General features: G+C 36.8%; 1 long non-coding RNA gene and 1 pseudogene across 1 annotated transcript in view; both read right to left on the bottom strand.

Moving 5' to 3' along the window:
• LOC132343310 (uncharacterized) overlaps window positions 1-22,924 on the bottom strand; it is a 101,002-nt gene that overhangs the window by 29,245 nt on the left and 48,833 nt on the right. The window contains exon 2 of the long non-coding RNA XR_009492063.1: window positions 1,517-1,588. This is a non-coding gene — a long non-coding RNA (uncharacterized lncRNA). The remainder of the gene's footprint in view (window positions 1-1,516; window positions 1,589-22,924) is intronic.
• Window positions 6,433-21,734, bottom strand: LOC100140396 (proteasome activator complex subunit 3-like; annotated as a pseudogene).

Genomic DNA, 22,924 nt, shown 5'->3' with positions numbered 1-22,924 from the left:
AAGAAAAAGATAGGAAAATGCGAGTAATGTTAACAAAAAGAGGAACTCTGTTAAACTTGGCAAGGAAAAATGCAACATTATATTCATATTTTTGCGTAAGAATTTTCATCAGACTCATGATGAAGAGATTAGAGATCTATATCAAATGTACATATTATTTCTTTATGATTTATTGCAAATATTTACACACATCTCATAGCAAATCATTGTCTGGGTTTACCATATATTAAATAGTAAAGGTTATATGTACAAGAATTAGAGATAGTATCACGGAGTTGATCACTGTAAGTGAATATTGGTCAGAATGGATTCTAGCAGGAGGTGATATATCTAAGCTGGGTGTAGGAAAATAAAATGGGGAAAAATCAATTATTTTAAATCTAGTCTCTGTCATATCGGCTGTGTGTTTTGGGCTGGTTATGTAATCTTTATGAGTTCTTGGCTACATTTTCTAGATAAATGGAAACAATAAAGTATATTTCACAAAGCTATGGAAGGGCTAAATGAGATACTTTGAAAATTATAATCAGGTTGAGCACATATCATAGAATTGCAAAAAAAAAAGTTGAATTAAATTTCTATTTTTTATAATAGTTTATCAATTCGTATATCAATAGTATATGATATAGTTAGTATATCAAGGATTGAGTCTTCTTGAAATGAATTTTATTTTAACTTGCATAATGTTTTATAAATAATGAAGTAATTTAAATGGAGAAATATTTTGTGTTGCTTATTTAACAAATATTTACTGAATGTCCACCACATGCTAGGCGATATTCTAGGCACTTGGGATACATAAGGGAATAAAAGAGATAAGGTCCTTTTTCCCCTGGGGGATATAAACAATAATGACAGCAATGAAAACATTTTGAGCCAAATTAAATGTAGGACAGGGTAAGTGGGATACACGAGGCTGTGATTTACTGGAACTGTGTAATTAAAATAGATGTGTTGCTTTTCCCATTTCTCTATCATTCTTCTAGATTCAATCCCTACTTTACTCTGTATCCTGGAAGGTTTATTTCTATGAAGTGGCATCACTCAGGCTTTCTTTCTAATTATTTTGTGAGCCAGCTAAGCCAGTGGGAGTTAGTGACAGAAATCAGAAAAGAAGAAACAAGGGTGATTCTTCACACATCAGCACTTTGGGTCTAAAAATCATTTCCTCCTTCTACTACCATGCATATCAATGGACTTAGATATTACCTCCTGCTAGAATTCATTGCTGACCAATATTCAATACAGTAATCAACTTCTTGATACTATCTCTAATTCTTGTACATATAACCTTTACTATTTAATATATGGTAAACCCAGGCAGCATGATTTGCTACCAGTTGTGTGTAAATACTTGCAATAAACTATAAATAAATATAGATTTGATATAGATTTCTAGTCTTTTCCTCATGAATCTGATCATTATGAACCAAGGAAAGATTAACCACAACATTCCTGAAGCAGCTACAACTTTAAGGAACTCAAAAAACACTGTCTCCTCACAGAGTCCTTTTACCTCCTTGAGTCTAAGATCCTGGCCATTGCTCTGCCACGTCTGTCATATTGACAATTTGAACTTCTTTTGAGCCTGAAATAAAAACAAATGCATCTATCATACTGTGGTTTTCATGTGCATTTCTCTGATTAAAGATACTGAACACATTTTCATAAACCTGTTGGCTGTTTGTATATCTTCTTTAGCAAAATATGTATTCAAGTCTTTTGCCTATTTTTTAACCAGGTTCCTTTTTTTTTTTTTCCCTTTGCTACTGAGTTGTAGTTCCTACCGTTAACAATATGGTATTACGCACTTAAAAACTTAAGGAAGTAGCTCTCATACTGAATTTTCTTACCTGCCCCCCCCACCCCCAACACACATAGAATAAAAGAAAAAGGAGAAAAGAGAGAAGAGCGAAGGACTCTTTTGGAGGTGATGGATATGTTTTTTACCTTTTCTTGTTGTTATGGTATCATGGGTACATACATATGTACAAACTCATACAAATGTATACGTTAAATATACGCAACTTTTTGTATATTAAGTGTATCTTAGTAAAGTTGGGTCATTCTTTCTTGACCCAAAGCTATGAAGCATGAAATTCAGCAGATATAAAATTTTCATATATATCTCAGCTCTACGTTTGGTTTCTTTTTACATTTCAATGGATTATACTCCAACCAAAAGGAAAAAAAAAATGTATTACCATATCTTATTGACAAGGTCTTTATAATAACATATCATAATGGGAAGGATAATTCTACCCTTCATATTCTTCTTTTTCTGAATATAGGATGCGAGCTTCTCTCAGCCTTTTAATCTTCCATGTAAATTTAAAAATCAACCTAACAATTTTCATGTAAAAATTTGTTGGAGTTTTTATTGGATCTGAATCTACACTGAATCTATAGAAGAGTTAGTGGTGAATTCACATCCTAGAGAAATGACTATATAACGTCATTTTATGGTACTATGGTAACTGATGTTTACATATTTTCTAATTCAGATATTCTTCACTAAAACCACTTTGTCATGCTATAGTACATCATTCAGTAAATGCTACATTTGATTTGACAATATTTGGCTTAAAATGTTTACATCTGGATTTTTGAGAAAAATGTACTTCTAGTTGCCTTCTTTATCATGGATATCATGTATTTTGACTTTCTTAATACCAATTTCTTTCCTTTTTTGGTAGCTGGAATCATAAAAACAAGTTAGAAATATTGGATTCTTTTGTTCTCTAGAAGAGTTTGAAAAATACTTCAAAAGTGTATTATTTGAAAGTCATTTTTATCTTATTTCATAGAATAAAAGAAAAATCAAGCCTTAGACTTCTTGTCCAGAACTTCCACTTCCCACTTAAAAAAAAAAAAAAATCAATGCTGTGTAAACCCTTTAAATTTTAATTCAAAGTATTTATTTGCATGTCAAATAATTTTGCTCTCTAGTGTAACAAGAGATTAAATCCTCTATTTGAGCTCTATCAAATCTATCAAAATAAATTAAGCTTGAATATTTATTCATTATCACAAATTGCTTTTGAGATTATTTTATTTAGAAGGCTATTCTAGAGGACACTAAGTCTGGTTTGAAATTATAAATATGTATAGATAAATCATTGAGACTTGATAATTGGAACTTCCTTTGAGTAATAACTTGCAACTGTAATTCCACACAGTACATTTTTGATCATCTTTAAGTAGTACTCTTTTATCTAATCTAACAAAATGCAAAATTGTTCTTCAGTTTGCTCAGATTAACTCATTTATAGGATAGGAGCTGGGCTTCTTTTGTGACTCAGCTGGTAAAGAATCCGCCTGAAATGCAGGAGACCTGGGTTCAATTCCTGGGTTGAGCAGATCCACTTGAGAAGGAAATGGCAACCCACTCCAGTATTCTTGCCTGGAGAATTCTATGGACAGAGGAAGCTGGCAAGCTACAGTCCATGGGGTAGCAAAGAGTCAGATACGACTGAGTGACTAACACTTACAATTTCACTTTTCAACTAAAATATAACAAAAATATGTTTTCATTTCTTACCACAGTTAGATTGGACTGCAATCAATAACCCATATTTGTTACAAAATAGTCATAGAGGTTGTTGTTTTGTCAACTAACTTCTAGGTTTTAAGAATGTATTTTAAATGAAAATTTTATTTACATAAAGTGGAGACAGCACAGCAACAAAGTCATTGAAATGTGTTGTGATCACAAACTATAATTAATATACATTATTTTTATTTCAGCACCTAAGAAAACTCACAGTTTAAAAGCTTTTCTTTGAATACTCTCTAAATAGGGAATAGGGAGGAAAAATATATCTGAATTAATTTACAGAAAATCTGATGGTGTAGAACAGCCATTTCTCTCAGCACTTCTCCCAAACTGAGCTGTCATACTTAGGGACAGCCTTATAAAACTGTTTAACTCCCAAAGGAAGAATTGAGGGATATTAGCAATATCTATTAATAGATATTAGCAGACAAGTTTATATAATTACTATCATTCTTTTAATATTTTATCAAACTGTTATAGAAAAACTGTCTAATTGCTCACTTTTTCTCAGAAGTACACTATTATATAACCACCAACATTATTCTACTTCTAGCTTACATTTTGTTGTCTTGGTTGATTACATTGTTGGTTAATATACAATCATCTTAATGAGTTTATTAAACAGGGAGAAATAAGGAATTGTTTCTAACATCTTCTCAAGACCAAAGCAAAAATTACTTCAAAGCTGTTAACTCCTCAACTAGGACAAGTGTTAAAGATAAATAAAAAAACGAATCCTCACCATATCGGATACACTGATATACCAAAATGAGACAAACTCTGACAGACATTCTGAGATTGAGCAAAAATATCTAAGAACATTTATTAATTCAATTATTTATTCATTAGTATACCCACAATTTAAAATACATATATATAAACTGTCTGATATTTAGTCAAAACCACAGCGATAGTGACTATATAGAGTTCATGGACTCTGTCCTCAACCACTAATTGTGACAAGAGATACATGCATGCTAAGTCCCTTCAGTCATGTCCAACTCTGTGCAACCCAATGGACTGTAGCCTTCCAGGTTCCTTTGTCCACGGGATTCTTCAGGCAAGAATGCTGGAGTGGGTTGCCAGGCCCTCCTCCACAGTATCTTCCCAACCCAGGGATGGAACCCGCACCTCTTACATCTCCCGCACTTGGAGGTTGGTTCTTTAACAGTGCCAGCTGGGAAGCCCAAAAGATGTGTGTGAAAGTGAGCTGGAAGTCGCTCAGTTACGTCTGATTCTCTGCGACCCCATGGACTGTATAGTCCATGGAATTCTCTAGGTCAGAATACTGGAGCAGGTAGCGTTTCCCTTCTCCAGGGGATCTTCCCAACCCAGGGATCGAACCCAGATCTCCTGCATTGCAGGCGGATTCTTTACCAGCTGAGCCACAAGAGAAGCCCAAAAGATGCATAAGGATAAGTAAATTTTTAGGAACATAGGTTAGGCCTTCAGCTTTTCTGCATTCCAAGGTGCTGCTTATTTTTATCTACCTAAAACACAAGTTGCATCAATCTAAATCTCAATATATTTGTTCGTAAGATCAGGCTGATGATAGTAACTGCCACCCAGAGACTCTTTAAGTAAATGAATAAGTTTATATAAACTTCGGTTTTAATTACTATGACTATGAATAGAATTCACAAGTCTGTTGTCTTAGCATGTACACAATTGTTTTAAGGGCTCCTATCCTCCATCAGTCTTATTTTGAAACATTTCAAAACATTTTTATGTTTGAAAATAAAAACTTGCCATCCACAGTGTGAAGATGCCTTCAATCCTTAAATAAGTCAGGAAAAAGTCAAAATAAGTTACGTAAATGTTTAGATAAGTTATGAATTATAAAATAAACTCTAAGATCTGTAAAATCCTAGGTCTCTGTGTTGTCAGGAATACTGAAGGGACTTAGAAACTAACTAATTTTCACTCAATTCTCTTTCTCAGCCTTGTTCTGAATATATTTTTAGCCTTGTTTTACAGTAGCTTTGAAAATAAATCACCCAGATTTTATGTGACATTTTCTCCTGCTCTCCTTTTAAAGACAGAAGTAAGAGGTCAGTGAAAATCTTACAAAACACAAAGTAATTATGCTATTGTCTTACAGAGAGAGACTGATTAGCATTAACCACAAAGATTCATCTGCCAGAGGAAGGAAAAATGATAATGTTGTACTTTCCCCAAAAGGACTAGAAAGCATGGTGTTAAGAATGAGAATTCTAGAGTCAGAAAGACCTGTCTTAGAATGTGTGACACCACTGGTGAGCTGAATGAGCTTAGAGAAGTCAGTTAATTTCTCTGTGCCTTGGTTTCTTCTCCCATGAGACAAACACGTGCACAAATTTGACATCCCATAGTGCATTTTTCATGATTAAATGAAGGAATGCTAGTAAAGAGTTTAGAACATGCACTATTGGCTCAGAGGTTAAAGCGTCTGCCTGCAATGTGGGAGACCAGGGATCGATCCCTGGGTAGGGAAGATTCCCCTGGAGAAGGAAATGGCAACCCACTCCAGTATTCTTGCCTGGAGAATCCCATGGACAGAGGAGCCTGGTGGGCTACAGTCCACGGGGTAGCAACGAGTCGGACACAACTGAACGACTTCACTTTCACTAATTTTTAAGTTAACTTAAGCACTTATAATATGTTAACAATTAATAGATTCAGTTAACCACTTTGCCTCTTCTCCAGCTGAAATTAAGGGTACAGACTGTGTTTTGATTCCTTAAACCCAATTTTAACGATCAGGAAGCTGAGTTCTTCAGATCATTTGCAGGACTTTCAGTTGGTCCAGAAAGCAAATAAAGGGGAAAAAAAAGTCACTGTACTTTCCATAAATCAAAAGCTTTCTTGTTTTTCAAATTAAGCAGTTTTCAAAGGTGTCACTTAGGAAGGTGACACCTGTATTGTGAACATGCAGAGGGAGGTGGAATCAGGGACATGCTGTCAATTCTTATGACATTGGAAGGAAAGGTGACAAGGACAAAGGGCCCGGACGCCTTGCACCTGACACAGACAAGATCAAGCTGAGACTGCCAGCGATGAGGGGATGAATACATTAAAGAAACCTGTAAATAGAAAAAGACAGTAAACATGAAGGTACGAAATAAAAAGCTGAAGTACGGAATCTTTCCTTCACTAACAAGCATATGTTATCTAATAGTAAAAGTGAAACAAAAAGACTTTTCTACTTTTTCATTAATCTCTCTATGTCTTTCCTTAAAAGAAGAAATATGAATGACAGACGAGGAACAGGTCACTAATTAGCTCAATATAAAGTGACTGTCAAGGGAAGACAAATGAAGAGAATGTGTTTGAATGTAGTAAGCAATGTATATGATGTACCTTAAATATATCAGGCATTTGATAAATGGTAATAGCTATTAACAGCATCATAAAAATCTATACATAATCCCCAAATCTCAGATTTAAATTGAAGAAAGTGGGGAAAACCACTAGATCATTCAGGTATGACCTATATCAAATCCTGTATGGCTATACAGTGGAAGTGAGAAATAGATTTAAAGGACTACATCTGACAGACAAAGTGCCTGGTGAACTATGGACGGAGGTACGCGACTTTGTACAGGAGACAGGGATTAAGACCATCCCCAAGAAAAAGAAATGCAGAAAAGCAAAATGGTTAACTGAGGCAGCCTTAAAAATAGCTGTGAAAAGAAGAGAAGTGAAAAGCAAAGGAGAAAAGGAAAGATATTCCCAAGCAAGGAGAGATAAGAAAGACTTCCTCAGCAATCAATGCAAAGAAAGAGGAAAACAACAGAATAGTAAAGAAAATTAGATATACCAAGGGAACATTCATGCAAAGATGGGCTCAATAAAGGACAGAAATGTTATGGAGCTAACAGAAGCAGAAGGTATTAAGAAGAGGTGGCAAGAATACACAGAACTATACAAAAAAAGATCTTCACGACCCAGATAATCACGATGGTGTGATCACTCACACTCACCTAGAGCCAGACATCCTGGAATGTGAAGTCAAATGGGCCGTAGGAAGCATCACTACAAACAAAGCTGGTGGAGGTGATGGAATTCCAGTTGAGCTATTTCAAATCCTGAAAGATGATGCTGTGAAAGTGCTGCACTCTATATGTCAGCAAATTTGGAAAACTCAGCAGTAGCCACAGGACTGGAAAAGGTCAGTTTTCATTCCAATCCCAAAGAAAGGCAATGCCAAAGAATGCTCAAACTACCACACAATTGCACTCCTCTCACACACTAGTAAAGTAGTGCTTAAAATTCTCCAAGCCAGGATTCAGCAGTACGTGAACTGTGAACTTCCAGATGATCAAGCTAGTTTTAGAAAAGGCAGAGGAATCAGAGATCAAATTGCCAACATCCGATGGATCATGGAAAAAACAAGAGAGTTGCAGAATAACATCTCTTTCTGCTTTATTGACTATGCCAAAGCCTTTGACTGTGTGGATCACAATAAACTGTGGAAAATTCTGAAAGAGATGGGAATACCAGACCACCTGACTTCCCTCTTGAGAAACCTGTATGCAGTTCAAGAAGCAACAGTCAGAACTGACCATGGAACAACAGACTGGTCCCAAACAGGAAAAGGAGTACGTCAAGGCTGTATATTGTCACCCTGCTTATTTACCTTATATGCAGTGTACATTATGAGAAACACTGGGCTGGAGGAAGCACAAGGTGGAATCAAAATTGCCAGGAGAAATATCAATCACCTCAGATATGCAGATGACACCACCTTTATGGCAGAAAATGAAGAACTAGAGAGCCTCTGTTGAAAATGAAAGAGGAGAGTGAAAAAGTTGGCTTAAAGCTCAACATTCAGAAAACTAAGATCATGGCATCTGGTCCCATCACTTCATGGGAAATAGTTGGGGAAACTGGAAACAGTGTAAGACTTTATTTTGGGGGGCTCCAAAATCACTGCAGATGGTGACTGCAGCCATGAAATTAAAAGACGCTTACTCCTTGGAAGGAAAGTTATGACCAACCTAGACAGCATATTAAAAAGTAGAGACATTACTTTGCCAACAAAGGTCCATCTAGTGAAAGCTATGGTTTTTCCCAGTGGTCATGTATGGATATGAGAGTTGGACTATAAAAAACCTGAGAGCTGAAGAATTGATGCTTTTGAACTGTGGTGTTGGAGAAGACTCTTGAGAGTCCCTTGGACTGCAAGGAGATCCAACCATTCCATTCTAAAGGTGATCAGTCCTGTGTGTTCATTGGAAGGACTGATGTTGAAGCTGAAACCACAATACTTTGGCCACCTAATGTGAAGAGCTGACTCATTTGAAAAGACTCTGATGCTGGGAAAGATTGAAGGCAGGAGGAGAAGGGGACGACAGAGGATGAGATGGTTGGATGGCATCACCAACTCAATGGATGTGGGTTTGGGTAGATTCTGGCAGTTGGTGATGGACAAGGAGGCCTGGAGTCCCGCGGTTCATGCAGTCTAAAAGACTCGGAGATGACTAAGCAACTGAACTGAATCCTCAAATCATCTTATTTTCCACTTTTCTTTACTCCTAACTCACTTCATCTCACTTGTCTTTGAGGAGGAGAAATCATTATCTGTTGAGACTTCTTTATGGTAAGAGCAGCATACTGCATGAGAGAAGTATATAGTGCAAGGGAATTAGCTATCACTTTTCAAAAATATAATATTTACTCTCTAAGCCCATTATATTTCTCTTCATTCATTTGATTATTTATTCTATATCTGTCTCATCTTTGGCAATATACCTTCATTTCTTTTCTCCCTTTTTCCTCCCTCCTTTTCTCATTTCTTCCTCCAGAAGAATCTGGATATTGTTAATATTTACCATATTACATTCAAATGAACCTGGAAAATCTATATAAGTGTAAACTCACAATTATTTCATTACATTTCCTTGGCCATAAGTCAAAGATATAAGTCAATGGTAATTGTTATTTAAAAAGAACCTCCACAATTTTATTTCAAAATAGCCACTGACATTTTAGTGGATTTACCATCCTTACTTTGGGGGAACAAAGTCCACACATCTGATTTTGGTAGAATCTTTTTATGAAACTTGAGTACAACTTTGTCAAATATCAGGTTATTAATCATGTATGCCTATAAACTTATGAAAAGGAAATGATTCACACAACTAGAATCAAACAAAGGAATTCATGGGAATAGAAGTACCTAGCTATAACACACTATTAATATGTTTCCACAGTTACTTTTTGAGAAACTGGTAAATTTATAATGAAGTTAATGTTATTCCATGTGGATTCAGTTTTTGAACAATTTCACTTAAGAATATGCAATGTTCTTTTGCTAAAAGGGAAAACCTTTTAAACATTAAAAATGTGGGCTCATATCTCAGTTTCATATAACAAAAATATAAAACTAAAACTAAGAAACTTAATTACTCACATATTAAGTTCCCTTTTATTATAGCATTTTGTATTTCTAAATACATAAATGATGGTGTACACGCTCTTACAAATCACAAATCTAATGAGAATTTTGTAGCTAATGGAGGTTAACAGGATGTACATTATAAAGTATCAAAAAGATGCTCTTTTTGACCAAACTTCAGCCAGTCTCCTCTAAGACATATTCTCAGCTAGGTTTCTAGATTTGAATTTCCATCTCAATCTTTGCATTCTCAGTTCCTACTCTGTTTAGCCAGAATCCTCATCTTTGAGATCTTGATATCTGACTACTCTCCATTTCTGATCAGATTCTTCACCTTGCCAGTTCCCAGGTGATATCTGAGAACCCTGACTTGCCTTCAGCAAGAAATTCATTGGGTCTGTTTAGCCAGAATCCCCTTTTCCCTTGATGCTTCCCATTAGTAAGCAACCATCCACTGATTCCCATCCTGCTTTTGGCTACACATCTCCACTTTCTTTTTTTAGCTGGGGTTGTAGTCAGAGTAGAGCCCAGTGCTCCTCTACTGCAATGCCTCCTTGAGGGTAGTCCTTTCTTGAATAAAGTCCTCTTTACCATCATTAATAAGTATCGGACTCCTAATCAGAATTATATTCCAGTGTCAATAAGATGTTTTAGAAATTTGTTAGTCACTTAAATAATCCAAGCCAGTTACTTACCACTTATATTTTAATTACCATAGTTATGTTTAGATACAAATTATAAGTTTACATCTTATTAATCATTTAGGTGATTTCCCACCAAGATCAAAGTGACTTTCCAATTCTTAGGGTTTCCAGGATGTCTGGTGACTAGGTTTTCTTTCTTTTTAGGTTCTTGAATAAAGAGGATTAAAAAAAGGAAAATGTTAATTTTTAGTTTTCACATCCCTTTGCTAAACTTCTGACAGATTTTGATTTTCCTTCCTAAGGTTCATTTCACTTCTTCCCCTCAAAGATTTATCAACAAGCCCATTTGCATATATTCATACAATTACAGCTTTATATGATCTGCTCTCAGTGAAATATGGTGGTGAAGATGGAAGAGAATCAACCCATTACAACAAACATCTCATGTGGAGAGGAAGTGGGCAGATGGACTGAACTGCTTCAAGGAGCAGAACACCAAAGGCTCTCCTGAGATACAAAAGGGATGATATTTAAATGATCAACATTGAGGTTTCAAACCTCCTGAGTAGTACACAGCTATGGGAAATCTATGAAGTGGAGTTTTGTAACTGGAGGGATTGATTATAGGAGAAAAAATAACTCCTAAACAAATTTTTACATAAACAGAGGAAAACATTACTACTGGGTTGGGGGCTCAGACAAATCCTCAGTCCTGGCGGAGACCTGGACCCCAGGGAATGGAAGTCAAGGTTGTAATACAGATACAGAGGTTTATTTAGTAAGACCATGCAGAGTTAAAAGAGTGTAGAGTTTGAGAATATGACAACAATGAAGATTTGATTTGCCACTTGCTAGGAAAGGTACTCACAGTCCTCATGGCCATGATATCATCAATAACATGGGAATAATAGTTATTAGGGAGAGTTGCAGTGAAGATTTCAGAAAATCACCTGCTCAATATTTTGTGTATTGGCTCATAAATGTGAATATAAACACAGATTTGTTGTTTGGTATAAAATTACCAAGTTAGATAGACATTTTGCTGATAATTTTGGAAGATATGTAAATCATACCATGTTATTGATATGCATGTAGCCACAATATTTTTTGGTACATATATTTAATCCCAATCATGTTTTTTATCAGAATAATTTATCCTTCAAAAAGTAGCTTTATAAAGTAGCTCAATTTCAGAGAATGTTGTTATATTAAAGTCAGCAGTGTTAGATATTTTTCCACTTGTGTGCCAAGAGTGTTTATGTTGAACTGCGTGGGTGCTAAGTTGCTTCAGTTGTGTCTGACTCTTTGTGACCTCATGCACTGTCATCTGCCAGGTTCCTCTGCCCATGGGGATTCTCCAGGCAAGAGTACTGGAGTGGGTTGCCATGCCCTCCTCCAGGGGATCTTCCTGACCCAGGACTGAATGTGTGTCTCTTGCATCTCCTGCATTGGCAGGTGGACCCTCTCACTGGGCCACCTGGGAAACACCCCTATGTTGAACTAGCACTTCCTAAAGTTAAGAATATGCTGTATACTTTGCAGAATTTCTTCAAAACAAAACAAACTAAAACAAATAATACAGATTCTAGAATTGAATTATCTTCAGTTCAGTTCAGTCACTCAGTCATGTCCGACTCTTTGCGACTCCATGAATCGCAGCACGCCAGGCCTCCCTGTCCATCACCAACTCCCGGAGTTTACCCAAATTCATGTCCATTAAGTCGGTGATGCCATCCAGCCATCTCATCCTCTGTCGTCCCCTTCTCCTCCTGCCCCCAATCCCTCCCAGCATCAGGGTCTTTTCCAATGAGTCAACTCTTTGCATGAGGTGGCCAAAGTATTGGAGTTTCAGCTTCAGCATCAGTCCTTCCAATGAACACCCAGGACTGATCTCTTTAAGGATGGACAGGTTGGATCTCCTTGCAGTCCAGGGGACTCTCAAGAGTCTTCTCCAACACCACAGTTCAAAAGCATCAATTCTTCGGCACTCAGCTTCCTTCACAGTCCAACTCTCACATCCATACATGACCACAGGAAAAACCATAGCCATGACTAGACCAACCTTTTTTGGCAAAGTAATGTCTCTGTTTTTGAATATGCTATCTAGGTTGGTCATAACTTTCCTTCCAAGGAGTAAGTGTTTTTTAATTTCATGGCTGCAATCACCATCTGCTGTGATTTTGGAGCAAAAAATAAAGTCTGACACTGTTTCCACTGTTTCCCCATCTATTTTCCATGAAGTGATGGGACTTATCTTAGGTTTCTACAAATGCAAAACCTGTGCCAAGAATTTAGAGTTGTAGTTTATTTGAAGATGCAAAAGAGGGTAAGGGAATTCAGGAGTACACTACAAAAACATGATATTCTGGATATTCATTTAATGTGTTGCCTGTATCAACTGTTACTTCCTTTTGTCCTTGAATATTAATAGTATTCCATGATAGGTATATAGTACAGTTTGTTTAACCATTTACTAATAAGTGATAATTGGGTTGTTTTCTGCTTTTGTCTATTACAAATAAAGCTGCTTTGAATAAATATCCATTCCCAGGTTTTAGTGTGAACATAAATTTTCATTTCCTCGGAATAAATGCTCAGGAGTGCAATAGCAGGTTCAGATTGGTAATTGCTTGTTTAGGTTTTTAAGAAATTGCCAATCTGTTTTATGGAACAACTGAACCATTTTATATTTCCTTCAGAAACATATGAGCAATCTAGTTTTCCATATCCTTGTTAGTCTTTAGTTTTGTCATTATTTTTAATTATAGACATTCTAATAGATGTATATTTATAACTCACTATGGTTAAATATGCATTTCTGTCCTGGCTTAAGATAGGGCTTCCCTGGTGGCTCAGTGGTAAATAATCTGTCTGCCAATGCAGGAGATGTGGGTTTGATCCCTGGGTTGGAAGATCCTCTGGAAAAGGAAATGGCAACACATTCCATTATCCTTGCCTGGGAAATCCCAGGTATAGAGGAGCCTGACAGGCTGAAGCCCATAGGGCTGCAGAGTGGGACATGACAAAGTGACTTAGTACGCAGGCACTGAGGCCTGCAGAAAGAGATGAGGCTGTCACAGAACTACATGAGAGTCTCATTAGACTCCAACTAAAAACACAGGGAACTATGACTACTATTTCCAGCCAGTTGCCCCATTTTCATAGTCATGTAACAGACCAAGGTGATGTTGGGTCTTGAGCCAGACTCACAAAGTTCCCTGGCCTTGGCCTTGGTACAGAGTCTCTGCATTTGATCTTTTTGATGTTTTTCAGGATCATGTCATGTAAAGTGACATACTGATTCCTTAGCTCTAATATGATGAGTTGAAGGCTGTCATATTCTTTCTCATCAATCTCTGTCATGGTTCAGGAGGGATATTTAGCTATTTTGAAAATTGATTTGGCTCTTGTAACATAATATCTAGAAATTGATTCAGATGAGATGCAGCTCTCAACATTCTTAGTTCTGTAACTGTCTTCTCCTGAATATATACCCCAAAGTCATTCCCATCATCTATCCTAGGAGTTAGAAGCTGTACCCACATTTTTGTCATGTCACATTTCAGGATCAGCAGCCAGATCTTAGGTTTCACTTTCTCAAAAATGTCCACTAATTGCTGGTTGCTTTTTAGCATCCCATGCACCACAAACACCCTGGTTCCGTGGAAGGCTTCTTCACACTCACTCAATCTCCGTTACTTGGATGTGGGTTCTTCCAGTCCATTGTGGCTATTGGTGACTAAAACAGGGCCAGGGACCACAGACTCAGGTCTGAGTGGATCTGAGTTAGGTTATGAATGTTTAGGATTGGTTCTTTCAAAAAACTGACAGGTTATAACATCTTTGAGGAAAAGTATTCCACCAAGTATTCTGCCTCATTGGTAACCCACTCTCTGAAAGACTCAATCTTTTGGTGGTGGAGAGGGTGGGTAGGATCAAAGGGACTAGAGGTATCTCAACACTGCCCAGAGGCAGCTGCCCTAGCGTGACTCACACACCACATAGCTTGCATACTCCCACCCTCAGCACTTTCTTCCTGCTGTTCTCCCAATGCCTGTTCACTCTCTGTGTTGCTGTTCAGTTGCTCAGTCATGTCCTACTCTTTGCAACCCCATGGACTGCAGCACTCCAGACGTCCCTGTCCTTCACTGTCTCCTAGAGTTTGCTCAAACTCACATCCATTGTGGTGGTGATACCATCCAACTATTTTTATCCTCTGTTACCCACTTCTCCTCCTGCTCTCAATCCTTCCTAGCATTAGGGTCTTTTCCAATGAGACGGCTCTTCACATCAGGTAGCCAAAGTATAGGAGCTTTAACTTCAGCATAAGTCCTTCCAATGAATATTCAGGCTTGATTTCCTTTAGGATTGATTGATTTGATCTCCTTGCTGCCCAGGGGACTCTCAAGAGTCTTCTCCAGCATCACAGTTTGAAAGCACATCTTAATCACGCTTTCTACATGTATCTGTGTTCCAATTTGTGCTTCCTCCAGCCCAGCATTTCTCATGATGTACTCTGCATATAAGTTAAATAATCAGGGTGACAATATACAGCCTTGACGTACTCCTTTTCCTATTTGGAACCAGTCTGTTGTTCCATGGCCAGTTCTAACTGTTGTTTCCTGACCTGCATACAGGTTTCTCAAGAGGCAAGTCAAGTGGTCTGGTATTCCCACCTCTTTCAGAATTCTCCACTATTTATTGTGATACACACAGTCAAAGCCTAGTCAATAAAGCAAAATATATAAGATATATTTCTAATTTTCCCAAAAGGACATCTGTAAAGTGAATCTGTGTTCTGAATTTCTTTTTCTTTTTTTAGTTCTCAACAATCTAGCTGAAATGAAAGGTTATCAGCACACTGAAAACCATGTAACTGAAGGACTATTATCTCTTGACTTTACTCTGATTCTGAGGGAAGAACACAGTTACTAGAATGATGTCAGAGTAAAGACCTTTGATAAAATCTAGTAACCCAACCATTGTAATGCACCGTGGACAGGTATTGTGAGTTTTATTTCCCTCTATTGGATAAGTAAATGAATAAATAAAAGAAAAAAAGAACAAGTGTGATTCAACATGCTTGCTTAAATTCATTTATAATATTGAATTGTCTCATGTAGAGTACTGAGACAACTCTATTGTAAAATTTGCAAACAGAAAATAAATATGTGATTATTATCCGACAAGGGTGCTGAATCAGTGAAATGAATCACTAGAAAATCTGCAATCAGTATCAAATTATTTTTCTCTTTTCTTAAACTCAATGTTCATGAGGCAGAAACAATGAGATAAAGTGATGCTTTTCCTCTTTCAAGTTAATATAGGAAAGTTACAGAATAAACATTAACAAAAGGAAATTTTAAATGTCATTTTTATTTGCTTTTGAGAGAATTAAGTTTTTGTAGAAATTAGTATTTACATTGCTAATAATTATTTCTGATAAGACCAAATCTAAAATAATTTGCATCACCTAAACATATAGTCTGGGGCAGAAAAATCAACAAAAAAGAGTAAAATATATCATTTTTAAAAGATTATATGCTAAACAATTAGATAAAATATTTAATTCTCAGGTCAATATCATAACTGATATAGCTTTTCACTTTAACCACCTTACAGATAGTACTGAAGGAGTTTGGTAAAATGCTTTCTAAGGTGACAGCAAATGGTAGACCAAGGATTGAAACACAAGTAGTCTGGTTCCAGACTTTACTAGGAAGGCATCAAGGCATGTTATGACAGATAAATCTGGTATAGTTTAAATGTTTCCCATGTATAATGGATACTTGAATAATCTGGATTTACTTTTAGCATAAGATACTGAGAGAAAGGGCCAATGGTTAAGAATCCAGATGGCTCAGATGGTAAAGAAATTTGACTGCAATGCAGGAGACACAGGTTTGATCCCTGGGTCAGGAAGATCCCCTGGAGGAGGGCAGTCCATTCCAGTATTCTTGCCTGGAGAATTCCAGGTACAGAGAGAATTCCATGGTGGGCTCCAGACATGACATCACAAAGAGTGGGACATGACTAAGTGACTAAAACTTTCATTGACAGAAAGTGTTAATGAATCAGGGTTTCAAAGCAAGTTGGAGAAGGAAATGGCAACCCACTCCTGTATTCTTGTCTGGAGAATTCCAGGGACAGAGGAGCCTGGTGGGTTACAGTCCACAGGGTCACAAATAGTTGGGCACGACTGAATGACCAACTTTCAAATTCATAGGAAGGAGCAATAAGAAGGACTTCTTAAATGAACAACACAAAGAGTTAGAGGAAAAAAATAGAATGAGAAAGAATAGAGATCTCTTCAAGAAAACCGTAGATATCAAGGCGACATTTCATGCAAGGATGAGCATGATAAAGGACAGAAATGGTAAAACACAGATGTAGAAGAGATTAAGAAGAGGTGGCAAGAATACACAGAAGAACTATACAAGGAAATTACTAATGACCTGGATATCCATGAAGGTGTGGTCACTCACCTAGAGTCAGACATCCTAGAATGTGAAGCCAAGTGGGCCTTAGGAAGTATTACTATAAACAAAGCTAGTGGAGGTGACAAAATTCCAACTGAGCTATTTATAACCCTAAAAGATGATGTTGTTAAAGGCTGTACCCAATATGTCCACAAATTTGAAAATCTTGGCAGTGGCCACGGGACAAGAAAAGGTCAGTTTTCATTCCAATCCCAAAGAAGGGCAATGAAAAGAATGTTCAAATTACTGTACAATCATGTTCATTTCATATGCAAGTTTATGCCCAATATCCTTTAAGCTGGGCTTCAGCAGTACATGAACTGAGAACTTCCAGATGTACAAACTGGGTTTTGAAGAGGCAGAACAACCAGAGACCCAAATTGCCAACATTGGTTGGATCATGGAGAAAGCAAAGTAATTCCAGAAAAACACTTCTACTGCTGCTTCATTGACTCTGCTAAGCCTTTGACTGTGTGGATGACAACAAACTGTGGAAAATTATTAGAGAGATGGGGCTACCAGATCACCTTCCCTGTCTCTTGAGAAATCTGTTTGCAAGTTAAGAAGCAACAGTTAGAAACGGACATGGAACAACTGACTGGTTCAAAATTGGGAAAGGAAGATGACCAGGGTATGTACTGTCACCCTGCTTATTTAATTTCTATGCAGAATACATCATCTGAAATGCTGAGCTGGATGAATCACAAGCTGGATTCAAGATTTCTTAGAGAAATATCAACAACTTCAGATAGGCAGATGGTACCAATCTAATGGCAGAAAGTCAAGAGGAACTAAAGAGCCTCTTGATGAAGATGTAAGAGGAGAGTGGAAAAACCTTGCTGAACACTCAGCATTTAGAATCTAAGATAATGGCATCTGGTCCCATCACTTTCTGGAAAAAAAGTGGAAGCACTGAAGGATTTTATTTTCTTGGAATCCAAAATCACTGCAGATGGTGACTACAGACATGACATTAAAAGATGCTTGCTTCTTGGAAGCAAAACTATGACAATCCCAGACAGCATATTAAAAAGCAGACATCACTTTGCCCACAAATGTCTGTATAGTCATGCATGGATGTGAGATTTGGACCATAAAGAAGGCTGAGCACTGAAGAACTGACGTTTTCAAACAGTGGTGCTGGAGAAGACTCTTGAGAATCCCTCGGATAACAAGGAAATCAAACCATTCAACAGTAAGGGAAATCAACTCTGAATATTCATTGGAAGGATTGATGCTGAAGCTGAAGTTACAGTACTTAGGCCACCTGATGCAAAGAGCTGACACATTGGAAAAGACCCTGATGATGGGAAAGATTAAGAGCAGAAGGAAACGGGGGTAATAGAGGATGAGATGGTTGGATAGCATCACTGATTCAATGGACATGAGTTTGAGGAAACTCCGGGAGACAGTAAAGAACAGGGGAGCTGGCATGCTGCAGTCCATGGGGTTGCAAAGAGTTAGACATGACTTAGAGACTGAACAAGAACACAAAATTACTAAAAAAAAAATAAATTAACAATGAGGAATAATAATTTTCCCATTAGAGATATAAAAATACAATAAATTCTGTGTTCTATTCATATCTTTTGGGAACATTTAAGGAGAGAATACCAAAAATATTTAATCAATTGAAACTTCATTGAATAAAAATGTAACATTTGGGAAAGACAACAAATGATGATCAATTTAATGGGTTTTATATAATTAACAATTTCTAAGAACATCTGAAAGAGATGGGAATACCAGACCACCTGACCTGCCTCTTGAGAAACCTATATACAGGTCAGGAAGCAACAGTTAGAACTGGACATGGAAAACAGACTGGTTCCAAATAGGAAAAGGAATACGTCAAGGGTGTATATTGTGACCCTGCTTATTTAACTTCTATGCAGAGTACATCATGAGAAACGCTGGGCTGGAAGAAGAACAACCTGGAATCAAGATTGCCGGGAGAAATATCAATCACCTCAGATATGCAGATGACACCACCCTTATGGCAGAAAGTGAAGAGGAACTCAAAAGCCTCTTGATGAAAGTGAAAGAGGAGAGTGAAAAAGTTGGCTTAAAGCTCTACATTCAGAAAACGAAGATCATGGCATCTGGTCCCATCATTTCATGGGAAATAGATGGGGAAACAGTGGAAACAGTGTCAGACTTTATTTTCTTGGGCTCCAAAATCACTGCAGATGGTGACTGCAGCCATGAAATTAAAAGATGCTTCCTCCTTGGAAGGAAAGTTATGACCAACCTAGATAGCATATTCAAAAGCAGAGACATTACTTTGCCAACAAAGGTCAGTCTAGTCAAGACTATGGTTTTTCCAGTGGTCATGTATGGATGTGAGAGTTGGACTGTGAAGAAGGCTGAGCGCCGAAGAATTGATGCTTTTGGAACCGAAGAATTGGTGTTGGAGAAGACTCTTGAGAGTCCCTTGGGCTTCAAGGAGATCCAACCAGTTCATTCTGAAGGAGATCAGCCCTGGGATTTCTTTGGAAGGAATGATGCTAAAGCCGAAACTCCAATACTTTGGTCCACCTCATGAGAAGAGTTGACTCATTGGAAAAGACTCTGATGCTGGGAGGGATTGGGGGCAGGAGGAGAAGGGGACAACAGAGGATGAGATGGATGGATGGCATCATCAACTTGATGGACATGAGTTTGAGTGAACTCCAGGAGTTGGTGATGGACAGGGAGGCCTGGCATGCTGCAATTCATGGGGTCGCAAAGAGTCGGACACGACTGAGTGACTGAACTGAACTGAAGAACATTTTAATATGTTAAATATTCCTATTATTTTATAATCATGTCTCTACACACTGGAAATCATCCATGATCCTAGAAATTCCGTAAAATGAAATTCAACAAAAGAGAAATTTGGCTACCAATCACATTTGTTGCTGAAATGCAAGCAGAGGCAAAACTGAAGCAAACCAAGTAAAAAGGCTGCACCTGATCACAAATTTCATCTGATCCATTTAGTAAAGTGAAAGTGAAGTTGCTCAGTTGTGTCTGACTCTTTGCAACTCCATGGACTGTAGCCTATCAGGCTCCTCCATCCATGGGATTTTCCAGGCAAGAGTGCTGGAGTGGATTGCCATTTCCTTCTCCAGGGGATCTTCCCAACCCAGGAATCAAACCTGGGTCTCTGTCATTGCAGGCAGATGCTTTACCATCTGATCCACTAGGGCACCTGATCACAACTTTCATCTGATCCATTTAGTAAAACAATTGTACAATTCCTTTTGACTTGTACTGTCACCACACATTATCCTATTAATTTCAATGGGAAAATGAGAGGAATGTTGAAGACAGTTATCTTAGGCTTTCTAATCACTGCTTATATTCATGACTTGCTTCATTAGAAATATGGAGGTAAACATATATATGAAAAACTACACTTAGAAAAATAGATCTCATGTTGGACTATTGCACATGTTATCATTTTTTTTTTGCCACACAAGGAGGCATGTGAAATCTTTGTTCCCTGACCAGGGATGGAACACCCATTAGCTGTAAGGGAAGTGTGAAGTCTTAACCACGGGATGACCAGGAAAATTCCAATATAATTACTAATAATTATATTTATTGATATATGTGCTCACTTTTGAGGACCATGTATATCTTATACAGTAGATTAGAATTCAGGTAACTTATTTAGTTGGCTCAGCCCAAAAGAACCCCAAACCAACAATATAGCTATCAGTTGACAATCACGGCCAACATCTGTACTGATATAGGTTTCTAATGTCTGTATATATCAGAAGATTTGTGTATATTTCACATTACTATATTAATAATATTCACTTGAATTTTTCTAGATTATCAAAATGTATTCATATATCTGGAAAACAATCAGAAACTGCTACTAAATATAATAACAAAACCAAATAAACTTATTTTAAAAATTTAGAAATAACTATTTCCTCATTTATTTTCAAAGAAAAGTCTAAGAAATATCTAAGAGATACTATGTTATACCATATTGATACTATCTCTAAAATAAAGCCAAAAAGTGAACTTCTAAAAATATTCTAATGTAAATATGATTTAGAATAGGGCAATTTGAAATTAAAAAGAATAGAATTAAAAAATAAAGTCAATAGGAAGGGAAGTAAAAAATCAATGTCAATAGTTTGGTTAATTATGCTTTGATGTAAAGAATTTTGCAAATTTTAGAAATAATTAAATACATTTTTTATTCAGTATAATAAAAATTAGCATATTTGCATGAAGGCATGTCCTAGATTTATGCAAAGTGATAAATATAAGCCAGCAATTATAAATATTTGTTAATAAATTTAGCAGAACAACTGAATCACTAAAACTTTCCCCATCAAAGTTGAACTTAAGCATCTAAAATTGCTCAAATAATACATGTGGAAATGTGAGCTTTTCTTATGTTTACTGAGGGCTAAAGAGCTTATTTTGTCAGAAATATTGTGGGTAGATCATAAAGTGGCCAAGTGTGGAAGTTTGGAATTTCTAAAGATGGCCACTACTCTGGGTCTAGAATTTTACCACTCCTGCATCAGGGATTGATTATACTTCTTCCCTTGAAACTGGGTAGAATTTTCTGACAGGTTCAATGAAGAAGTGCAGCGTAAATGATCCCTGTAATTCTGAACTGATGTCACAAAAATGGTATATGTTTCAGCCTTCCAGTGATAATCCATCTTGTAACCAAGCCACCATACTTGGCAAAAGCTCAAGTAACCTGCAGAAATACCTTTGAGGACAGCGGAAGTGCCCTGCTGAGCATCGTGTCCACAGCAGGCAGCGTATGGTGGCCACCACAATGATCAGTCCTGAAAGTGAGTCCTCCAGCGTGCAGGTGAGGCACTCAGCTGACCTAAGAGAGAGAGTTTCCACTACATTTCATGTTTAAATGAATGAGAACGTGTTTGAGAATTAACTTACTGTTTTTTTTTTTTTTTTTTTAAGGAATATTTCTGGTTTAATGAAACTTCCCAAGTGCCCTTGTTGATAGTTTTTTTAACTAAACAAATAATTATCTCATTTTTTTAGTGGAGAAAAATTTCCGTTTGAGTTTGTTAAGAATTAGGCCATGTTTGATCAACTTTTTATTGTTTTGTTTTTGTCTCTTTGCCTCCCTCCACCCCCCAATTAAGGCTTTGCTAAAGATTCAGTGAGATGGTTGAGCTACCTTAATGTTTCTTCATTTACTAAAATTTGTATTTCATAAAAGGAACACCTTAATATGATTGACTATAGAAATAATTCATTTCTCTTGGGTCATTCTCATTCTCTATTCTAATTTTTCCAGATACCCAGAAGCTATAGTTGTTGGCTTGAGTGAACACACTGTAATAGTTCAGTCATATCTTTTCTTGTACTGTGGTAATCTGTTGAAATGTAGAAATAAATATTGGAAATTATTTTCACTCAAACTCTGTTTCTGTCTCTTTGTCTCTCTGTCTCTCTCTCTCATATCATCTCTCTCTGTCTCCAATCAAGACCCTTAGCAAACTCAGAGGTAATCTTAGTCTTGCTTATCCACATAAATAGATAAAGCTAGTATGAAATAAGTGAAACCATTGTTTTAAGTTCATCAAATTCTATTTACCTATATTTTAAGACAAATAATGTGACAGATCTTTGAAAAGTACTTTATATACTTAAACTATTTAATGTAAAACATATGCATGAATTCCAAATGTCAAAATGATAAAACCAGGAATTATGAATATACACAAAATCATTAAATTCAAATAACCCTCCTACCAAGCTTCTAAGATACTCCTACAGCTGAATTGCTGCTTCTAAGACCACATGTTAGAATATCAAAATGTAACAGGGTCCCTCAAGGACTATGTAGCTCAACTGAACAAGTTTAAGAATTAAG

Source organism: Bos taurus, chromosome 21, assembly GCF_002263795.3.
Source record: "Bos taurus isolate L1 Dominette 01449 registration number 42190680 breed Hereford chromosome 21, ARS-UCD2.0, whole genome shotgun sequence".
Taxonomy (NCBI): Eukaryota; Metazoa; Chordata; class Mammalia; order Artiodactyla; family Bovidae; genus Bos; species Bos taurus.
Note: the sequence above shows the minus strand (reverse complement) of the source record. Positions and strands in the feature narration are given on the sequence as shown.